Below are 27,410 nucleotides of genomic sequence, written 5' to 3'. Positions count from 1 at the left end.
AAGGTGTTGAAATCATCCAAAACCCATTTCGGAGCCATTTACACAAAAGTCAAAATTCTGGTCAACTTTTACCGCTTAAGCTTCCTAAACTTGAATCCTTCTTCCGATTTGACTCTGAATCATCCAGTAACTGAATTAAACCACGCACGCAAGTCAATACACATTATACAAATCTTCTCAAGACCTAATATCGTCGAAGGGAATACGGTAGCTTATGGGCCTTAGAGTGGTGTGGTTTTTATGCTAGAATCTCTTATGGCGAGCTTTGGGGTAAGAATCACGGTGTTCTCGCAAGGAAGGGTATCAACTCGAGGGTAATTTGGAAGGAACTCGGAGGAAACAGGGTAGTTTTATAGTAAATTGGATCAACACGGTAATGGTATGATCGGTTCTTTGGGTACTTATGATGTGATGGGTCTCCACGGGTGTTTCGTGGCAATGCTCATGGGTGTTGGGCAACTGCGTGGCTTGGTTGAGTTAGAGGGATTCGGTTCTAATAGCTTGGTTATGTAAAAATGGAGTTCAAGGAGTTCTCGATGATTTCTATCACGGTTCTAGGTGGACATTTACTACTGGTGAGGAATATGTTGCGTATTGGGATTTCGTCCGGGATGGGTAAAATAGAAGGTTTCTGACTGATCGGGATTAAGTTTTCAATGTGCAAGGTCACGGTTCAATTTTGAAGGGAAGGTCATGAATTCTTAGACAGCACGGACGGTTTCAGACGTCAAGATGGATTCTATTACTACTTGGTATTGCCTAAGAAGAGTGTATATTTCAGAAGGCACATTGTGTTTTGACTTACGCATACATCATTGATATTGCGGTGCTCACCTGGTTAGTCGACTGCTGAGATTCAGATTTGTTATGTGGCACGGAAGAATTATAGAAGTATTCCTCGTGGGATGATCGTATACGAAAGATGTGTTAGACATTTGGGCTGTGGAGTTGGGATCAGGTAGGGTGATTCGTGTGTTATATGGATTTGGAGACTGGGAGTTCTCAAAAGCAGATTGTTTCGTGGTTGTCGACTATGAAATATTGCCAAAGCTAGATAGATGATAGTGTGTATTATGGTTATGTCGTTGTGGACTTTTGGAGGGCTATTTATCTATTTGAGGATGACCCGAGTTGATTTGGGGGCCCATTGGTAGGCCCAATGAGGATGTGTATTCTGTATCGGATCAGATTTGCTTGCTCCTGTGCAGTTGTTACCACAGGTATATCGTCGGGCGAAATAGATACTATTCGCGCCTTGGTCTGTGTTATGTGTTCCTCTCTTATACTATGACGGGTTGTGAGGGTTACATGGTTCTTCGCACGCATATTGTAATTCAGTTTAGGCCTCATGGCGCTAGGGGCGAGATGGCCTTCGTGATGTTGATTTGCTTATTGCACCATAGTTGTGCTTGTCCTTCTCGGTATTGTTTGTTCCTAATAATTTTCCCACAGGTATATTTTGTGCACTCTGTTGTCCTTGATAGTGACGCCCATGTGATCAGTGAGCCCGAGTATTATGGCTCGATGGATACCCTATGTGGAATGATATGATGGGATTGGGTTGCACGCCGCAACGGTACTGTGATGAAATATAACTCCTGATGCTTACTTCGTGCAGTTTTGTTTTCAACTTGTTGAAAATATTTCATAGTAGTCTTCTTATTTAACTTTCTTACTGTTATCTATCATGTCTGAATTATTACTGGTTGGTGTTCGGGGCCGTGTTGTGTGGGGCTCCATATGATTATTCTTGATACTTGTCGGTGGGGCTGCTTGTATTGGTTGAGATGAGGTTTCTTGTAATGACCCGGCCGGTCGCTTTGAGTATTACAACCGCGCTTCCCCATTTACTGCTCAAATTGTACTTTATAGTTGTTGTATGAATTGCCAGGATAATTGGTTCGGGTGCGGTGAGGTTTTGGAATGAATTGGAACACTTAGTTCCAAGGTTTAAAGCTTAAGTTAAAATAGTGATCGGATGTCCAATTATGTTAAAACAACCTCGGAATGGAGTTTTGATGATTCCAATAGCTCTGTATGGTGATTTTGGACTTAGAAGCGTGTCCGGAAAATTATTTGGAGTGTCGTAGTGGAATTAGGCTTGAAATGCCGAAAGTTGAATTTTTGGAAGTTTGACCGGGGGGTTGACTTTTTGATATCGGGGTCGGAATCTGATTCTGGAAATTAGAGTAGGTTCGTAATGTGAAATGTGACTTGTGTGCAAAATTTGAAGTCATTCCGGATTAATTTGATGTGTTTCGGCACAAGATATAGAATTTAAAGTTTCAAAGTTCAATGATTTCGAATTGAGGTGTGATTCGCCGTTTCGATGTTGTTATGTGTGGTTTGAGGCCTCGCGTAGGTCCGTGTTATGTTATTGGACTTGTTGGTATATTTGGAAGGGGACCCGAGGGCTCAAGGATGGTTAATGGATGAAATTTGGACTTAAGGAAATGCTGGAACTATTACCTATTGGTGTGGTCGCACCTGCGAAGCTTTTGATCGCAGGTGTGAAATAGCACATGCGCGAAATCAGTCGCAGAAGCTACCAAGAGTGGAACTGTGCAGTGCTCGTAGGTGCGAGAATTTGCCCGCATCTGTGAGGCCGCATGTGCGAAGGGTAAGCGCATCTGCACGCCCGCAGATGCGAGAAGGGCGTCGCAGATGCGAGATTTTAGAGGGCCGGTTGTGTCCGCTGACGCGCGTAATTGTCCGTAGAAGCGAGGGTCGCAGGTGCGACCCCTTGTCCGCAGATGCGGAAATCGCTTTGGCAGAAGCTTAAATTCAAGGTTTCGCAATTTTCACCCATTTTTCGAATTGTAGGGTTCGATTTGAGCGATTTTGGAGAGGAATTTTTCCATACAACTTGGGATAAGTGTTCTTGACTCCCTTGTGATTATATTTCATGAATTAATCTTCATTTTTGGTGTAAGGTTATCGAATCTTCAAAAGAAGTAGAAGAAAATTTCTATAATGTCACAAAACAAAGTTTTCGAGTTTGAATACCGATTCGGAGTCGGAATTGAGTGAAATTAGTATGGTTGAACTTGTAATTGGATGGGTTGTCGTATTTGGTGAGTTTCGTCGGATTTCAAGATGTGGGACCCACATGTGAATCCAGATATTATTATAGCATGTGAGTTATCCGTACAGCACGTGAGTTGGTCATGCGGATCCAGATATTATTATAGCACATGAGTTGGCCATGCAGATTATAGCGCTTGGACTGTAGGAGCCCCTCCGGAGACTGTACACACCCGTAGTGAGCGCAGGTACCTACTGAGTGTGAGTGCCGAGTGACTGAGAGGCATTAGAGATGGTGAGGTATGCCCGAGGGCTGTATACGAGTGATTGTGAGGTCTTCCCGAGGGGCTATTTATGATTTTATCACTGAGTTGCATCGTATTGGCATGCACACATGACATACAGGCATAGAGATGTATTTTCCTCATGCTGTATAGCATCACATGATTCATGATTTCTCACACATTTTGACAGATGGGCATAGTGATGCATTTGGTTTTACACGGGTTATCTAAAAGGAAAATGAAACATCGCATTTATTATTGAAAGGAAGTTTGGTAAAAAAATTATTGTTTTCAAACTTATTCATATTTTCGGCAACTTCGGTAAACGATTTGGGTTTTCACTAATGTACTTGAAAGGAAGAACTATTACTTTTGAAATCATGATTTAGCTGAGCATTTTATTTCTGAGTTACTTCTTGTATTATTTGTTTTACGTTGTTATGGACTGTTGTGGACTATTGGTTTGGACCCGACCTTGGTAGAAGCTCGCCACTACTTTCAACCTAAGGTTAGGTTTGTTACTTACTCAGTACATGGGGTCGGTTGTACTGACACTACACTTCTGCATCTTGCGTGCAGATGTTGACTGTTATTGCATTCGTTGGGAGCTAGATCTGAAGATGTACCTGTGTTCCTGTTGTAGCTGCCTCTTGTTCATGGTAGCCTTATATTTATAAAAGCTCTGTTTATGTACTATTCAAACAGACTATGTATTTATTTAATTTCCGCTTTGTAAACACTATTCTTAGAAGCTCATGATTTGTACTACCAGTTCTTGGGGATTGTATAAGATTAAGACCTTTTATTTACTTAAATTACTTTAATAATTATTATTGGAATTGGATAGTTGGTAATTGGCTTACCTAACGGGTGAGGTTAGGTGCCATTACAACTAGTTGGATTTTGGGTCGTGACAAGGTGGTATCAGAGCTCTAGGTTCATAGGTTCATAGGTTCTACAAGTCATGAGCAAGTGTCTAGTAGAGTCTTGCGGATCGGTATGATGGCGTCCATACTTATCTTCGAGAGGCTACAGGGCATTTAGGATATATACTTCCCATCTTTCTTTCCTTATCGTGCGTGATTGTTTCAGCTTAGGACATAACTCTTTGAATTCCTTCCACGTATTCGTATGCGCACATAAGCGCTCGGTATTAGTTGTACATCGCTGGCTTGTGATTCTATGAATGAGGTTAGAGATAAGTATTTTGTATTTTGGTGATGGGCTAGTCTGGAAGACTTGAAGCCGTGGTTAGACCGCAGCTTAAGCTCGATAGCTTCAGTTGTAACTTGTACAATTGAACTCATATATCCGGTAATGTCCCTACGAGTGGAATTTGTGACTCAATGAGCGGTAAAATAGCTTTGTGATGAGTATGATGTAAATGAAGGATGTGTGAAGATGATTTGAATGTGACGAGAAGTGTTTCCATGAAATGTAAAGGAAGGCCATTGGGTGCTTGATTTTTCGTTTTGATGTGACGTACAGTCTCGAGTGTGAATGTTTTGAAGGATCTTTCACGATTGTTAAATGTTAGAACAAATTAAATCCTCATGTCTGTTTAATAAGTTTGGACTAGGAAAGATTAAGTGATTGCGTAGTAATTGTGATTGCGAAAGGGTATAACAAGATACTAATTTGAGGCTAAGCAGGTGGGTTATCCCCTGCGGAGTAATCTACGTAGGTGTATTCCTTATGATGTGAGTAGAGAGTTTCTTTTCTGCCAATGGGGCGTATGTGTTGGGATTTGAATTTGAATCTGGTTAAGAAAGTTGACATGAGTGTTAAGATAATGAACACGAGTCTAGCGGATGATTGAGGTATTTTATGGTTGGCGTTGTATGCGCTTGAGAAGAATTTTTGTTATACTGACTACAATGTTATGACAGTAATAGAGGATGGGTATTGTGAATTATGGAGTGTTTTAATCTATGGCTTTGAGCCAAGTGGGGGAGTCTGCTATTGACAATTCAATTTTATGGTTAGGTGTTAAATTTTAATTTTGGTTTGAGGCATAGTTGTAGGTTAGTTATGACTTGCAAAAGTTGAGATCGAGGATGACTTGAATAAGGAAATTCCTGGATACGGATTATATTGCACGTATGAGTATATGAAAATTGTGGGATGAGTGAGTTGTTATTGGTGAATGATGTAGTACGCATGGAGTATGAATGTGATAGGTAGTGTTAAAGTGGAATTACTTCTTGGAGTGTCGTTGTGCTAATGAGGAACGTGTCTTTTGGCCCATTTGGGCGATGTAATGGGGATTTGAACAAAGGGGGAGACTCTCGAGAAAGTTCCAATAGGTCTGAGGTTTACATATAGCAATTGAGAATTTCTCTGAACTTGTGTATGGATAAAACCTGAGGGTTGATTTGATAGCGCCTGGACTTACGAAAATTCTCTATGACTATGGATCCTACATTTTAGTATAATCAAGGTAAGAAGAACAATTTTAAATTCACATAAGGTATTTTCAAAGTGAGTGTTACAGTTGTGGTATTTATGGAGGTGCTTAAGAAGAATACAGTTGCTTAATGGCCGTGGGGTATTGTGGTTCTATGCTAGGTTTCATGGGGTGAGTTGTGGTTAAAGATCGTGATGTTTTAGCAAGGAGAAGTATCACTCTGAAGATAAATTCGAAAAGGACTCAGGGGAAATATGACAACTGGGTAGTAGGCTAAACTAGTATAGTAATGGTATGATCGGTTCTTTGGAGTGCTTATGATGTGAGAGTTTTCTATAGGTGCTTTATGGCAATGCACCTGGGTTTGGCGACCTGCATGGCTTGATTATGTGCAAATGGATTCCAAAGCATTCTCGAGGTTTTCTACCACGGTTTGAGAAGTGTATTTTCCTACTGGCCTGAGGAGCATGTTTAGTATTGTGATTTTCTACGGGATGGAACCAAATGGAAGGCTTCTGGCTGATCGGATATGTATTTTACTAGTTACTCAGAATGATTATGAGGTTCTCGTATTTTTTTAAATGATGGCATAATAGATGCGGTGCGTTGTGCGGGATTAAGGTTGGCGCGTACAAGGTCACGGTTTAGCTTTGCAATGGAGGTCATAAACTCTTAGAGGGCATGAATAGTTTTTGATGTTTAGAGGAATGTTATAACTGTTTGGTATTGCGTGAGTAGAGTGTACATTTCAGAAGGCACGCTATATTTTGAATTATGGATATTTCATAGGTATTGCGGCATTTTTCCTGGTTGATCGACTGCTGATGTTCAAATTTTGCTTTGTGGCACAATAGAATTATAGAAGTATACCTCGTGGAATAATCGTGTATTGGAGAAGTTTCTACCCAGGCGGTGGAGTTGAGATCAGGTATGGTGATTCGTGTGTTCTATGGATTTGGAGACTGGGAATTCCTACGAGTAGATTGTTTCGTGGTTGTGGACCATGAAAATGTAGCCAAGGTTAGTCAGAAGATAGTATGTGTTGTGAGTCAGTTATTGTGAATCTTCGAAGGGTTATTTGTCTATTTGTGGGTGACCAGAGTTGATTTGGGGGTCCATTGGTAGGCCCAATTAAGATGTGTTTTCTACACCGAGCCGGAACGATTGGCTCCATACTGCTATTGTTGAGGGATGTGTCATTCGGTTGATGTTGAACTTATTCGTGTTCTGAAATGATCCGTGAGTTACTCCTTTATGCTATGAGGAGTTGTGATTCATTGGTTATGTGCACAGATGGTGCGGTTCTATTTGAGCTTTATAGCGGAATTTGAGCGTGATAAATATTTGGGTATTACATGATTGATTGCGTAATGGTTATGTTCTTTCAGGTTTTATGTGGCATTTTTGTCATTTGTCTCTTTGTGGTTACTGATTTTGAGCGGGCTGGCTCGAGGTATATATTATGGACCAGCGTTTGGATGGGGTCACGCATTGCATCGGAGTTATGTTAAGGCATGAACCTTGTGTTAGAATCGGGTGATGGTTCTGCGGTGTATCATGAATTTTCAGCGTTTCGTTGTGGCGGTACTTGTTAATCTGGCGGGGTAGTTCTCTCATTTGAGTCATTTTTCATGACTTGGTACATTTGAATTGTTGCGTATTGGTGCACGGATGGTACGAGTTGTGGCTCTGAGTCATAATGGTGCGGCATATCTGTGGGATAGTTGTGCTTAATAATATAAGGTCATTGGGCCTAGAATGGGTACTATTGGGTTTGATTACGGTATGCTCAAAAGGATAATATTGAAAGTCAGCTCAAAAAGCGATTATGGTTCCGGTTGGGGCAAGAGAGCTCCGTGACTTGTTGATCTGGTAAGTGGTCATGAAATTTCGCGTATTCCTTTTATTATCAACAGTGTACGAAAGTTTTGGGATGAGATTTGGTTCGATATGGGTTTAATACTAGTAATTGGTTGGTTTTGCAGTAGTCATTGTGGTCAGGAATGGTGCTACGAGCATGCGAGTTGTGTAATATGTTAGGTGATTATGTCCATGGTTATGGTTATGGTTATGGTTATGGCTTGATATATATTGTTCAAACTCATACAGTGTGTAAATGCAAGATTCGTGTCCTGAAAGAAATTCTAAAGGTTGGGAATTAAATTCTGAGGTTTATGGGCTAAAGTTAAATCAATGATTTCGGTTGCATTGTGTTGTCAAGCTTATATGGAATTGGTTGACGTGGGTTCACCCCCGAGTACGTGTGTGGTAAGATAGAACAGTGATTTGATGGCTTGGAAATAACTCTTGACACGCTCGAGGACGAACGTATGTTTAAGTGGGGGAGAATGTAACGACGCGGCCGGTCATTTTGAGAATTACAACCCCGCTTCCCCATTTACTGTTCAAATTGTACTTTACAGTTGTTGTGTGAATTGCCGGAGTAATTGGTTCGGGTCTGGTGAGGTTTTGGAATGAATTGGAACACTTAGTTCCAAGGTTTAAAGCTTAAGTTAAAATAGTGATCGGATGTCAAATTATGTGAAAATAATCCCGGAATGGAGTTTTGATGATTCCAATACCTCCGTATGGTAATTTTGGACTTAGGAGCATGTCCGGAATATTATTTGGAGTGTCGTAATGGAATTAGGCTTGAAATGCCGAAAGTTGAATTTTTGAAAGTTTGACCGGGGGGTTACTTTTTGATATCGGGGTCGGAATCCGATTCTGGAAATTGGAGTAGGTCTGTAATGTGAAATGTGACTTGTGTGCAAAATTTGAAGTCATTATGCATTAATTTGATGTTTTTCAGCACAAGATATATAATTTGAAGTTTTAAAGTTCAATGATTTCGAATTGAGATGTGATTCGTCATTTCGATGTTGTTATGTGTGTTTTGAGGACTCGAGTAGGTACGTGTTAAGTTATTGGACTTGTTGGTATATTTGGACGGGGTCCCGAGAGGCTCGGGTGAGTTTCGGATAGTTAACGGATGAAATTTGCACTTAAGGAAATGATGGAACTACTGCCTACTAGTATGGTCGCACCTGCGAAGCTTTTGATCGCAGGTGCGAAGCCGCACCTGCGCGAAATCAGTCGCAGAAGCGACCAAGAGTGGAATTGGGCAGTGCTTGCAAGTGCGAGAATTTGCTCGCATCTGCGAAGGGTAAGCGCATCTGCGCACCCACAAATGCTAGAAGGGTGCCACAAATGCGAGATTTTAGAGGGCCGGCTGTGTCCGCAGGCGCGCGTATGTCCGCAGAAGCGAGGGTCGCAGGTGCGACCCCTTTTCCGCAGATGCGGAAATCGCTGGGGCAGAAGCTTAAATTCGGGGTTTCGCAACCCATTTTTCGGAATGTGGAGCTCGGTTTGGGCGATTTTGGAGAGGAATTTTTTCACACAACTTGGGGTAAGTGTTCTTGACTCCCTTGTGATTATATTTCATGAATTAATCTTCATTTTTGGTGTAAGATTATCGAATCTTTAAGAGAAGTAGAAGGAAATTTCTATAATGTGACAAAACAAATTTTTCGAGTTTGAATACCAATTCGGAGTCGGAATTGAGTGAAATCAGTACGGTTAAACTTGTAATTGGATGGGTTGTCGTATTTTGTGAGTTTCGTCGGATTTCGAGATGTGGGCCCCATGGATGATTTTTGGGGCGTAATTTTGGATTTTATGAAAAATATTAGTATTTTGATATAGAATTAATTCCTATAATTTTTGTGGGCTGAATCAAACTAATTGAGACTAGATTCGTGCCGTTCGGAAGTTGATAAGCGCATAATAGGATTTCTGGAGCATTGTTTAGCTTGCTAGGCATTGAATTTGGCTTGATCGGGGTAAGTAACTCTTCTAATCTTGGAGTTGAGGGTATGAACCCTGAATATATGTATTATGTGAATTGTTGGGAGATGACGCACATGCTAGGTGACGGGCATGTAGGCGTGCACTATGGAAATTATGACATAATTATTTCTGTGGAAATTTTGTAGTTAAATAATCTTGGCATTTTCCATGTGATTTTATGTGTTAAAGAAATTGAGCTTAAAAGCATATTAAAAATTATGTTGAGGCTATGTGCCAGTATTTTGGGACCCGCAGAGGTCATATTGTTGTGAATTAACTAATTTAAATTGAAAATTCATAATCAGTCATATTCAGTTCATTACATATCATATCTCAGTCTCTATTGTTATTCATTGATACATCATATCATCATATTTGGGCTATTCTCATGACATTGTGAGCCCGTGAGAGAGAGACTGGAGAGATGGATGACTGAGGGAGGCCGAGGGCCTGATTGTGAGGATATTTTTGGGATCAGGCTGCACGCCGTAGCAGGCCATATTGGCTTTATATACTTTATTATTATGTGGATCGGGGTTGCCCGCCTGCAGCAGGCCTTATTGGCTTATTATAGCACGTGAGTTGTCCGTGCAGCACGTGAGTTGTCCGTGCGGATCCAGATATTATTATAGCACGTGAGTTGTCCGTGCAACACGTGAGTTGGGTGTGCGGATCCAGATATTATTATAGCATGTGAGTTGGTCGTGCAACACGTGAGTTAGCCGTGCAGCACGTGAGTTGGCCGTACAGATTATAGCGCTTGGGCTGTAAGAGCCCCTCATGAGTCCGTACATACCCCCAGTGAGCGTAGGTACCTACTGAGTGTGAGTGCTGAGTGCTGAGTGACTGGAAGGCATGGGAGATGGTGAAGTATGCCCGAGGGGATGTATACGAGTGATTGTGAGGTCTGCCCTAGGGGTTGTTTATGATTTTATCACTGAGTTGCATCGCATTGGCATGCACACATGACATACAGGCATAGAGATGTATTTTCTTCATGTTGTACAGCATCACATCATTCATGATTTCTCACACATTTTGACAGATGGGCATAGTGATGCATTTATTTTTACACGGGTTATCTGGAAGGAAAATGAAACATCTCATTTATTATTGAAAGGATTTTTGGGAAAAAAATATTATTTTCAAACTTATTCATATTTTCGGCAATTTCGGTAAATGATTTGGGTTTTCACTAATGTACTTGAAAGGAAGAACTATTACTTTTCAAATCATGATTTAGTTGAGCATTTTATTTCTGAGTTACTTTTTGTATTATTTGTTTTACGTTGTTGTGGACTATTGGTTTGGACCCGACCTTAGTAGAAGCTCGTCACTACTTTCAACCTAAGGCTAGGTTTGTTACTTACTCAGTACATGGGGTCGGTTGTACTGATACTACACTTCTGCACCTTGTGCGGATATTGACTGTTGTTGTTGTTGCGTTCGTTGGGAGCTGGATCTGAAGATGTACCTGTGTTCCTGTTGTAGCTGCCTCTTCTTCATGGTAGCCTTAAATTTATAAAAGCTCTGTTCATGTACTATTCAAACAAACTATGTGTTTATTTCATTTCCGCTTTATAAACTCTATTCTTAGAAGCTCATGATTTGTACTACCAATTCTTGGGGATTGTATAATATTAAGGTCTTTATTTACTTAAATTGCTTTAATAATTATTATTGGAATTGGATAGTTCGTAATTGGCTTACCTAACGGGTGGGGTTAGGTGCCATCACGACTAGTTGGATTTTAGGTCGTGACATTTCTATACTTGAGATTTGCACTATCGTATTGGGATGAGGAAGGTTTGGAAGAATAATACCATATTTTGCTAAGGATTTGGGCAATGGCCCTGGTCGGATGAGTGAGTTTATTGGCTTATTGATCAGTTGAGTAGTTAAGAGGTTATGCGTGTTTCTTTCATCATCGGCAGTGTACGAAGGTTTTTGTCATGCCCCAAACCTGGGGAGGCGTGGCTGGCACTCGATGCCATAGTGGCCCGAGCGAACCACTCTGTAACTTTTTTTTTGTAACTATCATGGGGCAACATGCCCACAACTCGTAATGTATAACTATAAGTGAGTAAACACGGTATCAATTAACCATCGTTCTTAAAACATGAATACATATGGGTCGTCAAGGCCTTTGACATACTATACAAAATGAACCTCTTTCTACAAAGTCTCTAAGATTATTTGACATAAAATGGGACAGGGTACCGGCATAAGTCTGTAGCAAAACCCTGACACTATGACTCATAGACTCGGCTGCACTCCGAATGAGGTGGAGCCTTACCTATCCATCACTGAATGATAACCACGTCTACTATATATGAGGGCTCGTCAAACTGATTATCTATACCTACAGGCATAAAGGCAGCGTCCCAAACAAAAGGACGTCAGTACGAATAATGTACCGAGTATGTAAGGCAGAACTGAAACATATCCATAAGTCAACATTAATTAAAGAGATATAAGAATCAACCTGAATCTTTGAAGTGCCACCGTATATTCATACTTACTATACTTATATATATAATGCCTCTCTTTGAGACTATTATCCATATCGTATAATGCATGACTTCCCAACTGATCAATGGTAACTGCCCGACCGGCCATAGCACGATTGTAAATGCATGACTGCCCGATTGACCGAAGCTCGATGGTAAATATGTAACTGCCTAACCGGTCGTAACTCGGTGGTAAATGCATGACTTCCCAACTGGTCATAGCTCAGTGATAAATGTGTAACTGCCCAACCGGCCGTAGCTCAGTGGTAAATGAATATACATGTCTGCACAACCGGCCGTAGCACGATGGTAAATGAATTTGTATGTCTACCCAATCGGTCGTAGCACGGTGCTAAATGCATCAAGATACATGTATCACTAGATTATAAACATTAACATCTTTATCATATGCCTCAATAGGGACTTAGGAATGTACTTAGACATACTTGAATATAACTTTACAAGAATGAATAATGTAGACATCCTTAACTTCTAAGAGTAGAACCATTTATGGAATAGCATTACATTTACGTATCCTTACTTGGATCATGCCAAAAGAAAGGGAGAGATAGTCGTAACATACCTGGACCGATTCTCTTGACAATCCCTCTAACACACGTTAATTGCGGTAAAATATGTAACGGCTAATCGAAGTAGGGGAAAATCCATAAGATATTCTTGAGAAAGATTATACCGTGCTCCCTTAGACTTTGTAATTCACGTTGCATCTTGTAGTAGTTCATAAGAATTCCTTCTAAGAATTCCATCCTTTACTTAGAAAGCATTAATTTTCTCACTTTGTGAATTGTTGATCTCCACTCTTTACTTAGCAAATCTTAGCATCCCACTTTAAATCTTAGCATCCGTTACTACAAGAAAAGAAATCAATAGATGTCGTACCATTTTTTGCCTCCTTGATAGCATTCTTCAACCAAGTGAGATAAAGTGCAAATAAGATAAGGAAATATTGCCACCACCTCCTTAAGCATAAGAATAGGTGGCAATTTGCTGCCACATTCCCATAGCCCCACGTGAATTGTTGTCCCCTTAATAATTATCCAAAATCCTACTTAAAAATTCATAATTACTCAATTATCCCCACAATTAAGAATTATCTCAAATTACTTAAAATACTACTTACTTTTAACACACTTTATACACCTTACTATCATGGTCATGTGGTACCTTGTATGGCACAAGTCCATAAATACCAGTATTATAGCTCGGACCGTATTTTATCTCAAAATATCAAACTTCGACGAAACTCATTTTCTTTGATTCGCTTAACCTCTTACCTTCACGAAATTACTTATCATTTGTTTGAAATAGCATAAATACTTATAATCTCGAAAATAATCTTGTTCTCATCCTAAAGTTCTACTATTAAAATATTAATAAATTATGGTACCATATAAAATCAATACATACACTATTATTTCATTAAAACATCCATGTAAAAATACATATATTTTCTCAACTTCTAATTTTCCTAATCTCATATAAAGAGTACAAATTTTCGTACGCTTAATTCTTAAAATAGTAAAACGATAACCTTCTTTTCTTCCTAGAAAATAATTTCAATCTTTACAATAAAGAAAATATCATAAACTTTCTCATATTATGTGTATAATTTAAAGCATATTCGAAAGTAGTAATAATAATAACTATATAAAATCATATTTTTCAAACCTTCTTTTACAAAAATATTTCATTCAAAATACCATATCAAATGTATATAACGGTATCAAGGTTGTTAAACTTACGGAATCTTACAATAACATAATCACAAATCTTTTATAACCTCGTGAATGGTCTTAATCCCTTCAAGATCATATGGATTACTACGACTCATCCTAATAGGGATGTAATAGTTTTGAACGAGGCTCTAATCGATATGAGATTTGCTATTGGTACCAAATTTGTTATTGGGCAGCCATGGTGGTCAACAGGTACTACTGTGAGTATCTGAGTGATGTGGCATATCATGTGATTACATCTTGGGTTATGGTTATGACCTAATATATCTTGTTCAGGCTTATGTAGTGTGTAGATGTGAGATTCGAGGCTTGTAATGAATTCGGGATGTTAAAGATTGGGTTCTAAGGTTTAAGGACCAAGTTTGAAGTAAGGAACTCTAGTTATGTTGCGTGGCAGGCTTATATGGAGTAGGGTGACATGGGATCACCCTCGAGTATATGCATAGTAAGGTTACACCGTGATTTGATAGCTTTGGAACGACTTCTGGCACATTCAAGGACGAACGCATGTTTAAATGGTAGAGGATGTAACGACCCCACTGGTTGTTTTGAACATTTGCACTTCGCTCGGTAGTTTGAAGGTTCGAGTATCTCTGCATGATGTATTATGATTTACGTAAATCGTCGGTGTTGGTTTTCAAGTTATCCAGAATCGATTTGGAAGAATGAACATCAAGATTTAAGCTCTAAGTTGGAAGAGTTGACCAATTTTGACCTTTTAGCATTGGTTATCAGAATGGAGTTTCATTAGTTCTGTTAGCTCCGTTGGGTGATTTTGGACTTAGGAGTGCGTCCGGATAGTAATTTGGAGGTCCGTAGTCAAATTAGTCTTGAAATGGCGAAAGTTGGATTTTTGGGAAGTTTGATCGGGAGTGGACTTTTTGATATCGGGGTCAGATTCCGATTCCGGAAGTTGTAGTAGGTCTGTAATGTCAAATGTGACGTGTGTGCAAAATTCGAGGTCAATTGGACGAGTTTTGATAGGTTTCGACATCGGTTGTAGAAGTTGGAAGTTTCAAGGTTCATTAATTTTTACTTGAGGTGCAATCCATCATTTCGAGGTTGTCATGCATGAGTCGAAGCTTCGAGTAGGTTCATTATGTCATGTAGAACTTGTCTGCAAAATTTGGCACCATTTGAAGTTGATTTAATATGGTTCGGGCACTCGATTGCGATTCTAGAGGTTCTTGAAGTTTACTTTGATCTTCATGCGTTTTGGCGTCCGATTCGTGATTCTAGAGGTTATTTTGATGTTTTGATCGCTCGATCGAGTTTGTGTTATATTTTTAGACTTGTGTGGGTGTTTGGTTTGGAGCCTCGGGGGCTCGGGTGAGTTTCAGATTAGCTTCAGAGTGTTTTGTTAAGAACCTTGAGTGTTGTTCTGGTTTCATTGCATTAGCGATATTTTGGTCGCAAATGTGACTACCGCATTTGCGAGGTAGTCTTCACATTTGCGAACTTGGGCTACTGGGGACTGGATCGCATCTGCGATGAAATTATCGCTTTTGCGAAGCCTGAAGATTTTCGCATTTGCGAACTATGTATCGCATTTGCGATGAAGGCCTGGTTTGTCAAGGGGTTCATATGCGATGTTTTGTCCGCATTTGTGGAGGTTGCATTTGCGAACCCCCTGTCGCAAATGCGACATCTGCAGCCTGCTAAATGCTGAGAATTTCGAGACTTAGCTTCATTTTGTTATATTTTGAACCCTAACTTTAATGGAAGGCGATTTTGTGAAGGGATTTTCAAACCAAATTATTGGGTAAGTACCTCTAATTAATTCTCAACTACATTTCATGATTTTTTTACATAAGATTTAACATCAAATTCATGAGAATCTAGGAAAAAATTTGGGGATTTTGTCAAAAATTTAAAAAATGAAAATTTGGGATTTGAGAGTCGAATAGGACTCGGATTTGGAAACAAAATATGTACACTCGTGAGGCTATGAGTAGTCAGGACCTACCCTTGGACCCGGGTTTTGACTGGGTGGGCCAGGGGGTTGACTTTTGTTGAGTTTTTAGAAATTGTATAAAAATTACTGCGTTATTAATTGAAATGGTTATCCCTTGCATTGTGTGATGTATTTAAGTCGTCTTTGGCTAGATTGAGCCGAGCGGAGGTGAATTTGTAAAGGAAAAAACTAAATTGAATATTGAGTTAGCTGAATTGAGGTAAGTGTCTTGCCTAACTTTGTTGAAGGAACTTTTCCCACTATTGGACATTGTTTGATACATGTGGGGGTGATACATATATGAGGTGACGAGCATATACGCATGTGCCAGGGTTAACTATGCTCGGGGGTAAATTATGTTATAAATTGTGTCTTGTAGAATTACATGACCTTCTTGCTTCATGCCTTACTTGACTCGTAGATACTAAAAACATAGTATTAAATGTTAGGAACTAAGACTTAGCTTATTATAACTTGATCAAATTTGATGGAATTATGAGAATACATTGATGTGTCTAATTCGGTCATCACTATGCGTAATCATTAATACCTTGCTACGGCCGATATTCTTGAGATACTAGATTCTATACTTGTGTTGTAGATCATTCGTGAGATTTGTTAAAATACTTGAATAATAAAGTTCTTGCGGGTTTATTGAACTGTTATTGGCTTGGAAAGTTATGATTGGGATTCGTTTGGAATATTTGATTAAACACTCTCCTTGACGTTATTTATACTTCCTGACTTGTTTGTCATTGATATACATATGCTTGGTAAGGAAGAGTGTAAAGCACGAAGGGTGGTGCTGTGCCATTTGATATACATTATCATGTGAGGAAGAGTATAAAGCACGAAGAGTGATGTCGTGCCATATTATTGAGAGTAAAAGTACGAAGGGTAATGTCGTGCCATATTATTGAGAGTAAAAGCACGAAGGGTAATACCGTGCCATATTATTGAGAGTAAAAACACGAAGGGTGATATCGTACCATTTCATTTGTGAGTAAAAGCACGAAGGGTGATGTCGTGCCATGTTATGTGAGTGTAAAGCACGAAGGGGTGATGTCGTGCCATTTTATTTATATTATCATGCTTTAAATTATCATGAGTTCATGGCACGATGGGTATTTTCGTGCAGGTGTGGACGACGGACATGCATTATATTGTGATATCTTTCCTTTGTGTATACGTTCATGCCGTTACATTGAGCTGTTATTGTTGTATATATGGTTCTTATATGACTTGTCGTTAATGCCATGTTCTTGTTCTCTATCCTATTTGTTATTGTGTCACTCATGCCTTCTACTTGATAAACTTGTAAATACCATGCCTACTTCCTGCTATTATAATTACATCTTTGTCGTATTTGTTTTGTTGCACTTAGTACATGCCTTCTACCATGTTAGTCATTCATGCTTCTACTTGTTAACTCATAAAGATCATGTGTTCCCCTCTTATTCGTTATATTTGTATTTATGCCTCCACCATGCTAGTTAGTTGAAGCTACATTCTGTTTCCTAATTGTTGTCATTACCTCTATGCTTTTCGCCTAGTCTGCTACTGATGTCTTTATGTACATTCTCGTTTATTATTTCTACTTGTGTATTTCCTACTTTGTCATTACTATTATCGACATTTCTGCCATCCGGTTGGTACTATTTTACGTATATTTGGTGAGGATGAGATAAACGCACGAAGGGTGTTTTCGTGCAATTGACTTGATATCAGAGTATATTCCTCACGCTATGAAAGTTATGGGGTGACTATCGTGATTTATTGGTTTTTGCTCTAAGTAAAAGATTGGTCGAGATATTGGAAACTGTTGAATTGTGATCTCTTTTAGTACTCTATTATTGCTTGTACATTCGTTCCTTATACTCTATTCTGTTATATTGTAGTATAGTTCTATTGCTAGTTTCGGTACAGATTTTATTAGTGAGCATCTTTTAACTAAAAAGCCTCGTCACTACTTCGACGAGGTTAGACAAAATACCTATTGGATACATGGGGTCGGTTGTACTCATACTACACTTCTGCAACTTTCGTGCAGATTTTTGGAGCGGAGCTGCTGGTGATGTCTGGAGCTGACCCTGAAGATGTTCGGGTATTCCGGATATAGCTGCCACTTGTTCTTGGTAGCTTTATATTTTGTTAATCTGTTTATGTAACTTTCAAACAGATCGTGTAATTATTTGTATCGACTTTGTAAATCTAAGTCTTAGAAGTTCATGATTCGTACTACCAGTTCTTGGGTAAATTTGTAAAAGTTCAGATAATTCTTCACTATTTTTCTATAATTCCATTTGGCTTGTATTGTCTGTTAGTTGGTTTACCTAGCGAGTCGAGTTAGGTGTCATCACGACTAGTGATTTTTAGATCGTGACAAAATCCAAAACCCAATGGTTTATCATTTTAGTCTCTATTTAATTGGTTAGAGTCTCGTTCTGATAACGTGTTATAAATTATAAAAGAAGAAGAGCATTGCATAGAAAAGTAGAGAGAGAGAGAGAGAGAGAGAGAGAGAATTCTTATTGATTGGGATGAATTACGATGGAATAGAACCCCTCTATTTATAGGGAAAGAGTGACTTAGCCACTAAGTAACTTCGTAATACATTTCTTTTATTGCTTTTTTTTACCGGCATGAGCCATCTCTTCTTTTTTCTAGAGAGTAGTTTTATCACCCTACCCTTAGGATTTTAGTTATTTGTTTTCTACCTTTGGTGCAAAAATTCCACGTCTCAAAATTAAAGGAAAAATCGAAAACTTCATTTTCAAAGTCTATCTAATTGACATTAAGTACTAAATATATACTTCTCTTTTTTCTTCAATTAAGAAGAGCATGCACATCCCAAAAACGTTGTCGTTAACCAAGTCAGTGGTGTAGCTTAGAATAGTGGCCGCGTTTTCTATGCTCCTTTAGTCCTTAAGAATCAGCACACCACCAATATTAAGCACAAGAAAAAATTTTCTAGGGCAAGTTTTAGTTTCTTTGATGAACGTCCATCTCGATTTTGGGTCCTTTTTATTTTTAGAGCACTTGTATCATTTTTTCAGAAAGCATGTTCTGCAACTTCATGCCAATATGTCATAAAAGTGTTCTTGCCCAATATTTTTGACTTTTTGAAGAATTAGAAATAGCATGGATTACTTAGTCACAAATCTCTAACAAACAAAAGTTATTCCTGATAAACAAATAAACGTAACTAATAATTAAGCCTCATTCTCAAGATCTTCCACTTATATTGTTGTTCTATTGTAAACAAACGCTTCTCTTAGTACACTTATAGGAAGAAGGTATGGCTTTTCTTTAGATCTTTTTCTGCATACACTAAGGATATACTAAAAGAATCTAAAACAGTCAAACATGTAAATAGCCTTGCAGAGAAGTTCTTAGTAACCTTTTCTATTTTGATTCTTTTTCTCATCCAAATCAAAACCTATTGTAAAATGAGTATATCATAGTACTAATCTCTACCCTAAATGTCAAACCAAGAAAACTATTTCTTGTTATAACAAAATAGAGTACAAAAGTTCTTTTTACTTAAATTTGGATGAATTAATAGCATGTAATATAATTCAAGCTTGTGAATAACCCCACATAAAGATTCAATTTACTAATAAAAAAATTAACTCCTTGCATAGAGTTTTTAAAAATTAACAATACTATTCAGCACTAAATAAATGTCAAATCTGAAAAATAAAGTTTCTTCTTTTCATTATATTACAAAAGGATCAATAGCAAAATTAGAAGACAACATGAAATAAGCGGTGAGCCAACACAAGAAAAAAAAAAAAAAAGGAAAAAGTGAAAAAGCACGTACCTTTAGAAGCCTTTCGAAATGAATGATATGAATTACCTTTTTCATTGTGTTTTTTTTTGCCTTTGTGTTGTAATCAATTATTAAAGAAAGACAACTTTGAACCCATGAGTAGATTCCCAAGAACTTCGATGATTACAGATATCATTATCTAATCCATATTACTTCAAGGCATGAAATATATGCAAATTAGAAAACGCGAAATTATAATTTGAATTGAATTATAATAAACAAATTCAACATTCCTGATGCCTACGACATAAAAAAATCAGCAAAATTTATCAGATTGTCAAAGAGGATCAAAACGTTGAAGGTTTTATTAAGTAAATCAGTCTTTTTGAATGATATGGAATTAAGTGATAGAGTTTTTTATTTCTCAAACGTATGGAAAAATTGTAACCCAAAAAATTGTTCGATCACTTTTTTCGGTGTAAAATAAAATACTAAATTTTTTCCAACTAAATATATTCCACTTGATATTTCTAAGCAATACTCCATCTAAACTTCTTGTGGAGGAAACAATGAAGTTTAAGAGTACATACGTGTCAAACTTTACTCTCTCTCTTTTTTTTTTGTAATACCAGCCGCAATAAGGTCCCAGAACCTGTTTATTTCAATTGCATCAAATAAATTAACTATAGTTGCAAAAAGGGAAGATTACCATATCGTATTTAACTGATAGGAAGACAACCTCAGATGTTGTCATAGATTTTGTACATCCCCAAAGACAGGAGCGAAGCTATGTATGGCCAACAGACAAAGGGAGGTCAACTAAACATTTTCGCCAAAAAATTATATTATATATAGGGTACAATATTACTTGTTATTGAATAAAAAATAGACTTTAAACACCCTTGCATAGCCCACTGGCAAAGGGTGTTCAAAATTTGAGTGTCTTCATTGAATTTTCTGATTTCGTCACTGCCCATAGGCAGACATCTTTCATCATCATAGTATAAAACAAATTTATAGGCCTTAATTTCCTAAGAGAAAGACCAGAGGCATAGAGTACCGAAAGGCTTTAGAAATTAAACATAGGAGCATAAGTGAAAACACCTTCTATAAAATTGTTAATTCCATTATACTGTATCCATCTGATTACTTTCCATGGATCCACGTTATGCACACTACATTGTTATCACCACATGCAAACAAAACAAAACAAAAAAGGAAAATGAAGATACTGGGAGAAAATTATATATTGTAACCAACCAAAGAGAAAAGTTAGAGAATTGAAAATTTTGAGATGATTGACGTTACCTAGTAATTTGAACAATTAACCTGATCTAATGTGAGGAAGGTAAAGAGTTGCCACTGATCATTAATTAACATGGAATATTAGAAGGCGCATGGAAAGAAAGAAGAACCAAAATATTGAATGCTTTTGGAAAAATTTGTTCTATCAAAGACAAAACGGCTTGAAGAAGTAACCGAAAGAATATGTTCAGTTACTTGTTTAGAAACGCTGCAAAAGGGTAAGAGTACTACTTAATTGTAAGGGGAAATAAGTGGGAAATGAGGAAAAATATCAAATAAATGAGAAAAAAGATAAATGATAATCCTAGTCTAGGAGAGGTGTCAAGTCATTTCTTTCATCCCCTCTTTTATATATATACTTGTAACGACCCGACATGTCGTTTTGAGCATTTGCACTTCGCTCGGTTATTTACGGGCATGAGTAGCTCCATATGATGGATTATGACTTATGTCAATCGTCGGTTTTGGTTTTCAGGTTATTCGAAATCGGTTTGGAAGAATGAATTTCATTGTTGAAGCTTTAAGTTGAAAGAGTTGACCGAGTTTGACTTTGTTACGGAATATCGTGAGTTAACTAGCACACAATCACACACAAATCATATAGAGAAGAAAAATCAATAAAAGGATTTAACGAGGTTTGGCTAAGCCTAATTCTCGGGGCAAAAGTAGAGAGAGTTTTCCACTATAAATGATAAGAAAGGCATAATATAATCTATAGGATCCCCAACTACAACCCCTATATATAGATCTCAAATAGTCTCAAGCCTATAAGAGAAAGGTTTCCCAATTTGACAAGGACTATAGGTTTTTCTTTCCCAAATCTATTAGGACAATGGATTTTCCTAAACCTATAGGGATTATGATTTTCCTAAAAATACAAGAAAATAATTCAAGCCACAAAATAACAAATCTTTCCATTGGCTTGAATTTTCTTGATCAACAGGAATAACGTCTCCCTACCTTGCCCTCAGCCCTCGCAAGGGCTCTATCCATTGCCGTACACATCAACCAAGTCTAGGCAACATCTAAACTTGTTAAGAGACTCAATCTCTTTAATCATAGCACTAATCCGTTGATTTGGTTATGTACTCTGAATAGCTTCTGAGTAGCTATAACACGCAAATGCATCAACGGTCTCTGCAACTGCCAAAGCAAATCCCACTAAATTCGTATATCCAAGAAGATTCCCATCAACTACGTTTGCAAACCTTTGCGGTCGGTTGATCACTCTCTTCTCTTTGCATGTTACACTGCTATATGGTTATTGTTGCGCATGTGCATCAACATTATTATCTTGATCAATATTTTGCACCTCCTCCACTTCCTCTACTTTAGAACTACTTGGTTGAGCTAGTGGAGATTCAATTTCTAGCTCTATGTGGTCATTGACACCACGATCTGTTTCTGCTATTGCCTTCTCCCTCTGACTGTCCAGTGAGGCAGATTTATTGAATGTTACATCCCTACTGATAATTAGCCCTGGAGTCTTTTGATCTGCGCACCACAACCTATAATCTTTCATTCCAGTTGCATACCCTAGAAATATGCACTTCTTTGCCCTCGGCTCAAGTTTTCCATGCCTCACATGAGCATAAGCAGGACAACCAAATATCCTTAAATTTGAATAATCATCAAGCGAACCGTACCATACCTCAAAAGGAGTTTTGACCTCAATAGATGTGGATGGAGATCTTTGACCAAATAACAAGTTGTATTGATTGCTTCAGCCCAAAAATCTTTGCTAACACATAAGTGTGAAAGCATGCTTCGTGCCCTATCACACAGCGTTTTGTTCATACGTTCTGCAACACCATTTTGTTGTGGTGTTCTGACATAAGTGCGGTGTCTCACTATGCCCTCCCTACCGCAGAAATTATCGAACTCAAAATTACAAAATTCCAACCCATTGTCAGTTCAAAGACGCTTAACTTTTCTTTCTGTCTGCCTCTCAACCATCGTCTTCCATTTAACAAATGTCAGAAATGCCTTATCTTTTGTTTTCAGAAAATACACCCACACTATCCTTGAGTAATCATCAATCAAAGTCATAAAATACCTCGCACCACTCTTGGAGGGAACTCTGTTTGGACCCCACAAGTCAGAGTGTATATAATCTAACTTGTCTCTGGTATTGTGCTCGACCTTCTTGCTGAACTTTACCCTTGTCTGTTTACCAAACACACAATGCTCACAAAAATTCAAAACTTAAGTTTTTTATCCATTCAGCAAATATTTCTTACTCAACAAAGACAATCCATTATCACTCATATGGCAAAGTCGCAAGTGCCACAACTGAGACTGATTCAGATCATTTTTCCCAGAAGCTACAACAGCTTCCCCTTCAACTATACTGGCCTGAAGATGATACAATTTAGAATGTAGTTTATCCTTCATGAGTTTCATGGAGCCTTTATACACCTTAAGAATTCCATTCTCTAAGTGAAATTTATACCCTTGATCATCCAAAGTCAAAAGAGAAATCAAATTTCTCTTTATCCGAGGAACATGCCAACACTCAATATTTCTGATAATTCCGTCGAACATTCTCAATTTGATGTTACTAACCCCCCTCTACTGGTAATGGATTATCATCTCCCATGTAGACAGCCCCACTCATTTTCTTGTAAGTTGCAAACCAATTCTTGTATGGACACGTGTGAAAAGTAGCACCAGAATCAAGAACCCAAGAATTCTTCCCATGACTAGAACTCACAGCACAGACTTCCCCTACATAGTCACTATCATCAGAATTGTTGTCGGTGTTAAAATATTTGCCGAATTATCTATTTTTTGCTTCCCTCTTTTCTCCTTCAGCTTAGGACAATCTCTCTTGTAGTGACCTTGCTCCCCGCACTCATAACAGTGTTGCTTCCTTGCTCTAGACTTTGATCTGGCGGTTGACTTTTTCTTGTTAAAGTCCTTTTGTTGTGTTCTTCCTCTAATCACAAGACCCTCGCCATCAATTCTGCTATCTGGAAAGCTCTTTTTCAACTCTTTACATATTAGTGCATTACTAACATCTTCCAATGAAATATTGTCTTTCCCATAAAGCAGTGTATCAACAAAAGTATCATAAGACGGTGGTAAAGAATATAACACAATCAAGGCATGATCCTCACTCTCAATTTTGATATCCACATTCTTCAGGTCCATTATAATTGAATTAAACTCATCAATATGAGTTTTAACATGTGTACCTTCAATCATACGGATATTGTATAACCTCTTTTTCAGGTAGAGGCGGTTTGTTAGTGATTTCTTAGAATACAAATCTTCCAGCTTCTTCCATGTCGTTGTTGCAAAAGTTTCTTCAGTAATTTCCCGAAGAACGCTATTTGTAACGCTCATGAAGATCGTACTCAAAGCCCTCTCCTTCAGGTCTGCCTTCTTTGTCTCTTTCATCTCTTCAAGAAAGTCCTCATCAATTGCCTTCCATAACCCTTGTAACACCAGGGACGATTTCATCCTAATCTTCCATAGACTGAAACTAAAACCTCCGTCAAATTTCTCTACTTTGTTGGAAATAATGAAGACATCTTAACTCTAGATTATATGTAGAAACATGAATCTTGCTCTGATGTCAATTGTTGTGAAATATCATGGGTTAACTAGCACACAATCACACACAAAGTAAATAGAGAAGAAAATCAACACAAGGATTTAACGAGGTTCGGCTAAGCCTAATCCTCGGGGCAAAAGCAGAGAGAGTTTTTCACTATGAATGAGAAGAAAAGCACAGTACAATCTATAGGATCCCAAACTACAACCCCTATATATAGATCCCAAATAGTCCCAAGACTATAGGTTTTCCTTTCCCAAATCTATTAGGATAATGGGTTTTTCTAAACCTATAGGGATTATGATTTTCCTAAAAAATACAAGAAAATAATTTGAGCCACAAAATAACAGACATTTTGTGAATTTGACTCCGGAACGAAGTTTTGATGGTTCCGTTAGGTACGAATGGTGATTTTGGACTCGGGTGTATGCCCGTATTTGTATTTCGATGTTTCTAGAAGGCTTCGGCACAAGTTGGCAAAAATTAGAAATTTGAAGATTTGAAAAGTTCATAAGTTTGACCGGAAGTTGAATTTTAGGATATCGGATTCCGATTGTGGTTCTTGGAATTGGAATAGCTTCGTCATGTCATTTGGGACTTGTGTGCAAAATTTGAGTTAATTCCGGGATGATTTGATATGTTTCGGCACGTGTTATGGAATTGAAAGTTCAAAGTTCATTTAAGTATGATTGAGGTGCGATTCATCATTTCGATGTTATTATGTGTTTTTGAGGACTCAATTAAGTCTGTGTTATGTTATGGGACTTATTGGTATTTTGGACGGGGTCCCGAGGGGCTCGGGTGAGTTTCGGATAGGTTTGGGTTGTGTTGCGCTCGTTTTATATGTTTCGGCGTCGTTTCTTCAAGCATAGATGATACCACATTAAGAAAATGAGCTCTAATTTCTATTTTTTATTGAAGCATTAGATACGTATCATAATTACGGAGATATAACAAAAAAGAATCGTCGAATTTGGACATCGTATGAGGGAGTTATGCTCATTTTAGTGTCAAAGAAGAGAGCTGGTGCTGGTGCTTCGTAGATGCGAAGTTTGGTCCGCATCTGCGACCCCGCAGGTACGAAAAATAGTCCATAAAAGCGGAAATGACAGCTGGAAAAGCGCAGGTGCGGAGTTTTTGTCACAAAAGCGAAAATCCATGTGTATAAAAAAATCAGACTTCGTTCTTTTGGTATTTTGGGCATATCTTCAGTTCTAGAGCTCTGATTGAGGTAATTTTCGCAGCATTTTTCTCGTCTTTTCATGGGGGTCAGTATCCAACTACAATTTTTGTATTTTAGTATGATCACATAAGTTAATTTTTGAATTAATCCATATTTTGACTGGAGAATTGGGGGGGTTTATCAAAAACTTTTCTAAAGTGAATAATTGAGTTTTAAACATCGATTCGGAGTCGGAATTGGATGAAATTAGTATGGTTGGACTCATAATTTAATGGATTGACGGATTTTGTGAGTTTTGTCGGGTTCCGAGGTGCAGACCCGGATTGAGATTTTTGGCCGATTTAGGGCTTTTGATTCAAGATTTGATATTTTACGATCGGGATTCATTCCTTTAGCATTGTTTGATGTATTTGAGTTATTTTTGGTCAGTTTCGAGCCGTTCGGAGGTTGGAACGCATGGGATGGTATTTTTGGAGCATCGCTTAGCTTGTTCGATATTGGAATTGGCTTGTTCGAGGCAAGTAACTCTTCTAAACTTAGTGCTGAGGGTATGAAACCCCAAAATGCGTGTTATATGATTGGTATTGAGGTGACATACATGCTAGGTGACGTGCGTGTGGGCATGCACCAAGTGAATTGGGACTCTGTTGTTTCCATAGCACTATATAGTAGTCCTATTTTGTTAATATCTGTATTTTCACCATGCGATAAAGTAAGTGAGCTATCAATCATGCTAGATATCATGTTTAGGCTTTATGCCAATACTGTTGGGACCCATAGTGGTCGTTCCTTACTATCATTTCACTGATTTCATTGATATTTTGTACTCAGTCATATTCATGCATTCATATCATATCTCAATCTCGGTTGTTATTTTTTGATACATCATATCATTGTTGTCGGGCTAGTTTTATGACATTGTGAGCCCGTGAGTGAGACTGGAGAGATTGATGACTGAGTGAGGTCGGGGGACTGTTTGTGAGGATATTGATACTATAGCATGTGAGTTGTCTGTGCGGATTCAGATATTGATATTATTGCACATGAATTGTCTGTGCAGCACTCCATGCGGATTATAGCGCTTGGAATGTAGGAGCCCCTTCGAAGTCTGTACACTCCCAGTGAGTGTGTTTGATTGTATTGAGGGATGAATCTTCCCTGGACATTGATCTTATCCGAAGCATTTATATACTTGGAGATGGAACTTCTCCATGGGGCCGGATTGGCCTTCCTCGGTACTGAGTGACTGATGGTCGGTGATGTATATATTCTGGAATGGATCTTCCCTGGGCCGTATGGGCCATATACAGTACCAAGTGGTTGAGCATGATGAGGGAAAAGTGTGAGACAGTGAGATTGAGTACTCTGAGAGTGTGAGTACATGATTCATCTCTGAGATACATGGCATTGTCATGCACACATGGCATACGGGCATAGAGTTGTATTTTTTCTCATGATGTACGGTATTACATCATTCATGACTTCTTACATACATTGATATGTGAGCATAGAGAGGTATTTTACACTTGTTATCTGGAAAAAAAATGAAACATCTTATTTATTGTGGAAAAGATATTTGGAAAAATTACAGTTTTCAACCTTAATCATATTTTTGGCATTTTCGGTAAACGATTTGGGTTTTCACTGAGATACTTGAAAAGCATGACTATTTTCTGGAACTGTGAACGAGATAAGCATTTTTACTTCTAAGATACATCTTTTATTACTTGTATTTATGATGTTATGAACTGTTGTGGGATATTGGTATTGAACCCGACCGTGTGTTAGCTCATCACTGCTTTTAAC

This window comes from Nicotiana tabacum, chromosome 2 (genome assembly GCF_000715075.1).
Source record: "Nicotiana tabacum cultivar K326 chromosome 2, ASM71507v2, whole genome shotgun sequence".
NCBI lineage: Eukaryota > Viridiplantae > Streptophyta > Magnoliopsida > Solanales > Solanaceae > Nicotiana > Nicotiana tabacum.
This window is presented reverse-complemented; position numbering follows the sequence as displayed.